Source organism: Melopsittacus undulatus, chromosome 17 (genome assembly GCF_012275295.1).
Source record: "Melopsittacus undulatus isolate bMelUnd1 chromosome 17, bMelUnd1.mat.Z, whole genome shotgun sequence".
In the NCBI taxonomy this organism is placed as follows: Eukaryota; Metazoa; Chordata; class Aves; order Psittaciformes; family Psittaculidae; genus Melopsittacus; species Melopsittacus undulatus.
The window spans coordinates 1,848,903-1,854,338 of NC_047543.1; positions in this window are offsets into that span (position 1 = coordinate 1,848,903).

The following is a 5,436-nucleotide window of genomic DNA, read 5'->3' on the forward strand; positions in this document are numbered from 1 at the left end:
CCTTAGCTCTCGCTGCGCCCAGCTCCCAGGGGCATGGCTGGCAGCGGTCCTGCTCCCGCTCGGCTCCTTCTGCCGTCGGGGATAAAATCCTCGGGGCTCCGTGCACAGGAGCGTGTCCGGGTCCCAGCGGGGCTGCTCGGGGGCGGGTGGCACCTTTGGCATCAACCACCCGCTCCTGCCTTTTATAACCTCCCTCGGAGCCGGTGCTTTGGCTTCCCACCCTGCGGCTCGCCTGGCGATGGGCTACATCCCTCCCCGCTACATCCCACTCCCCCCTCTCTCCCTCCTCCTCTTCCTCCTCCCCTTTTCCTTCCTCCACCTCCCTACTGCCTTCCAACTCAAGTTATTTCGTTCTTTCCCCTTTCTCCATCTCTCCTCCTTCAGCATCTTTTGCAGCAGAAACTTCCCACCGGCCCAGGGACCCCTCTGGACCCAGCTCTGCCCTCTCTGCCCCCCACACTTCCATTCGAAGAGCTGCAGCTTGCAGGAGGGTTTGTGTATTCGGGGGTTTGGCTCCAAGGCTCTGGCAGAGGGATGGGGGGAAAGGCGAGGCCACCCTTTGCAAAGTGGCTGGTGAAGGAGGAGGGAGGTGAGAAACCCTTCCCCCTTAATAGAGGGATGGAGTGGAAGAGGCCTCAGAGCTTCCTTGTGAGGGAGACAAAGAGGGGATAGGGGGCAGGTGGATGTTGGTCCTTCCATGCAGTGGGGCCATGCTGGGAGCACTTGTTCATAACAGGGGGAAACTGAGTCACGGAGGAGGTGGGGGTCCTGCTGGAAAGTGTGGTGGAAGGGGCAGAGGTGATGGAGCAGAGCCAGGGGGTTTGAACTGAGGGAGGAAGGGAGCACTGTTCTGGGGGATGTGTGTCCTGGGGAGGGTGGGATACAGCAATGGGTGGTGCAATGGGGCCTGGATGATGTCCTGGGCTAATGACATTCCCCACAGCCTAACCCTCAGACCTCTCATGTCTCTCCCATCTCACCTCCTGCCACCCCCTGGCACCCTCCACCCTGGATGTCCCCAACATCCCCTGTCTCTTGGGGGATGACATGGCCAGGCTTAGGTCCTTCTCTAAGCTCAGTGACCCAGGGTAGCCAAGAAGAGAATGGCAGAAGACATTGCCATTGAGGTCACCAGCAAGGGGGACCAAAGATGCTTCCACACTCCCAGTCACAGCCTCTGTCTCTGCAGACCATGTTGTGTTGCAGACAGATAAATAGGAGGGCAGTGTCTCTTGATAGATTCATGACCTAAGCTTCCATCCATCTTTACTGAGCTGCTTTCTGTCTTTCAAGCATGGGAGAGGGCAGGAGGGGATTCAAGGTCCTTTTTGCATCTGCTGGACCAGGGCAAGAGCAGCCAGGCAGGGCTGCACCCAGCACATGGCTGCAATCCATGCCCCATCTCAGATCCCAAAGTATAAATGCTCCTGGTTCAGTAATTAAAGTGAATAAACAACATAGACATTAATCTTCCAGCATGAGCTGGGTTTATTCTGTTGTGTCATTGATTTGACAAAGAAGTTTGAAAATACATAAAGCTCTGCTAAATTCAGGTAACTTTTTGTTGCTTAGGTCTCTGAGCATCCCTACCCCTGACAAGTGACAGGATGAGACGCGCTCCAGAGCCACTCTTGCGTTACCATTCACGTCAGTAAGCCCATTGAAAATGCAAGATTGTCTTCAAAGGGCTTGAGAAAGCTCCCTCACCCTTGGGCAGCCTGGATCCAGCCCCTCCACTGAGGGCATTGTGGGTCTAGGGCACAGCTCCACACTCAGGTTTTAGGGGGCTGCTCAGGGCTTTGTGCATCCCAAAGGAGTGGGGAGCACTGGAGACCCTGTTTCCAAACTGAGACCTGGGGGATTGTCCTTTGCCATCTCAGCCTGCCCATGGCCACCACGTCCAATAGCCACACTCTTCCAAGGTGGCTGAAGTGTGAGGTGATGGGAGAAGAGCAAAAGTGAGCACCAACTGTTTTTAGTCAAGGAATTGGTTGCCAGGGACATAAGAGAATTCCTTCCCCATAGATCAAGGCAATGGCTGCGGTGCTGTTTGAGAGGCCTAATTGAGGGGATTTATAGTAAAATGCAACTTGTCAAATGTGGCAAAGGCAAAATAAAACAGTCCCTGAGACAAGGAAATCAGTCCATTCGTCATGGTTAATCTGAAGCTCCTTAGTGAGGCACAGAGACAAATATGGGAGATGGGTATTAGGGATGGGGAAACTGAAGAGACATTGGATCTCTAGGAAGAAGGGATAGGGGCGGTTTAGCCTGACTTCATCTGCCTTTGGTTTATTATTCTTATTTATGTCACTGCACATGGTTTGATGCTCCTGTTTCTGAGCAGCTCCATGACAGGGGCTGTTTCTGTGACTTACACCACTGCAGTGCTCCTACATTGTCCCCTGCACTCATCCTCCTCCTTGGTGGGAAAAACATGCAGCTCCATGTGTGCAGGCTGCACAATAGGGATGAGATTGGAGCCGATTGCTGCACCAGGGGAATGCAGCATGTGTGTCCCACTTCCCACATGGAGCATCAGTAGCACTGTGGACTGTGTTTTGCTTCCAAATGGGGCGTATGTAGGAGTAAGATCCTCCTTGGTGTCATGGACACATAGATCAGGTTGATGGAAGAGTGGAGCTTGAAAACACAACTGAGATCAGCAGCGTGCCTCAGTTTCCCTATCAGTGTCTTGGGACTGTTTCATTCCTGCTTAAAGTGAGTGAAGCTGAGGATGCTTTTCAGTGTGGTGCTTGGTGGAGGAAGGACTCAGCCCATGAAGCTGCATTAGCAACTGCAGGCTGAGAAGGAACCCACCCCAATACAGCAGGTTTCTCCCAGGAGACTTGCTTTTCCCCTTGGTTTTAAAATCCAGGCTTGGGCCTTTGTGTCTGACCCTTTTACCTCCTCCTAGACCTGCAGAGAGGGGAAGAACACGCTCTCAGACCCTGCCTGACAAAAGAAAGTGGTTGCTGGGACCATGTTTCCCTCATTCCAGGTCACCACCTCATAGAATCATGCCCCAAATGCAGGTAGCCCTGTTGTATTTGACCATTCTCTATGGTCTGCCTCATCGCTGCAAGCCCTCTTGAAAGGGAGAGCAGGAAAGCTTAAACCACAGACCCGTTGAGTACATTGAAGGGAAGGAAGCCAAAGGCGTGTTACTCAATCAACAACCTCCTTTAACAGTTATTACCTTTGAGCTGTGCTGGCAAAAATATTTCTTGGTAACTTCTGGACACTTCAGACCCCTCTTCATCCCATCAGCCTCTCCTGCGGCTCATAGCATCCCAGACTGGTTTGGGTTGGAAAGGACCTTACTATCTAGTTCCCACTGCCTGCCATGGGCAGGGACACCTTCCACCAGAACGGATGATGAATGGAGATGCAGAAGCTGTTGATGCGGTCATGCAAGGAGAGACCCCAGTGGACATGCATTAGGTTGGGTTTTGTTCTGACTCACTGCTCAGTGCAGCAAATGACTGATTCCTTCAGTATATGGATAATTCCCTTCTGCCTTTTCTTCTCCCTTCCCCCAGGTTGAGTGCATCAACAGGAGATACCATGTTCACAAACCCACCCAAACTGCCACACAAACCAAGCTAACTGAAGGAACCCATAGAAATCTGAGATCTAAGTGAACATCTCGTTTGATTTCTGAGGGTCTTAAAATAGCTTGTCATATTTTTCAGATTTCTTTTGAGAGGAAGTGTCAACTTTGAATAGAACAGAAACACAAAAGCTTTTGTTTTACAGCTAATGGAACCTCAAGGCAGAATGCTAAACTAATCACAATAATAGTCATAATTACTGTTTTTCTCAATCAAAGTGCTTTAGCAAAGTCAACCACCATTTGCCCATCAGCTGATTGGCATTTGCATCAAACAGAGCTCCATGGTTTTACTCTGGAGACTGATTCCATCAATCCACCAGCCAAAAGTGATCTGCTTTCATGGACCATGTAGCAGAGACATGCATGATCCAGTCAGCATCAAGCCATCCTGTTGGTGGCTGTGTCTATGTTAGCAATATGGGGACCCATCCTGCCTTGCAAGGTGCTGTTGCATTTTACATGATGCTGTTGCATGGATGTACAAGAGTTGCATGGGTGTACATGGCACTTGCATGGATGTACAAGAGTTGCATGGGAGTGCATGGTGTTGCTGCATGGACGTACAGGAATTGCATGGGTGTATGATGATGTTACATGGATGTACAAGAGTTGCATGGGTGTACATGACACTGTTGCATGGATATACAGGAGTTGCATGGGAGTACATGATGCTGTTGTATGGATGTACAAGAGTTGCACAGGTGTACACGATGCTGTTGCATGGATGGTGGCCAGTGCAGCTCTGCTGACACAGAACATGCCTGTGCCTCTGAGGATCTGCTAGCAGTATGGCCACATCCACAAGGTTGCACATATTGAGCTGATGCACCCTTCCTTTAGGCAAGACCACACAACATCAAGGGTGATAGAAACGTCCTGTAGACAAAGACTGTGGCTTCCTTAGAAACAGCTTGTGGCAAAAATACCCCTCCCACTTGCCAGGTCTGCAAACGCCAGTCAAAGCAGGAGAGATTCTGGATGTCTTTAAAATCTGGTTATTTATTCCCTGTACATTTGATGAAATATTAATCTCCTCATCTGCAAAAGGCAATCAAATAAAGCGCAGAAGGGATGACGCACAGGGCCGAGGAGGAGGGAGCAAAAGGCAGCAAAATAAAAGTACAGATCCAAACGTAATGTAAAATTCTATGAGAGGCATCTCTGTGGTGGCAGGAATGGCAGAGACAAAGCGACCTGGTGCCCTCAGGGCAGATGGGCTCAGGAGGCTGAGTAAGACCATGCTGGGAAGAGGACTCAGATCAGACAATTGCTTGGGCAGATCTTCAGCTTTCCTGTAAGGGCTGCTGGTGGGATTTCTTTGAAGGTTCCCCTTCCTTCTCTTCTGCTTTAATTAGAGGGTGGGTTTGTGCCAAGACGCCAGCCAGCTTCGGCCATTGTGCTGGAGATGGGAGGAAGCCAGACGGTGGATGTGTTGGAGGTGGTGCCGTCTGTTACTCGTAGCTGTTTGGCATGATGGTGACTGGCAGTCTTGTGGGGAAAGAACTTTGGTATGGGAACGTCTCCCCCCAAAGCTCAAGGCTGAAGCAAGGCCCTGTCTCCAGCTGATTTCAGGGTAATGCAACCTGAAAGTGGACTTGGCTGTTGTTTGGAGTGTTTTACACAACTACAGCCTCCAAAGCCCTGCTCCTCTCTTTCTACACCCAAGAACATTGAATCATTTGTGTTGGAAAAGACAGTCAAGATCATTGAGTCTAGCCATAAATCATCTTGTAAACATGGCTCTTGGAACACATTCATGGCCACTGTGGATGGTGCTGGTCCAAAATAGTTTGCAGTAGTCAGAATCTGGCAAAGGGTTG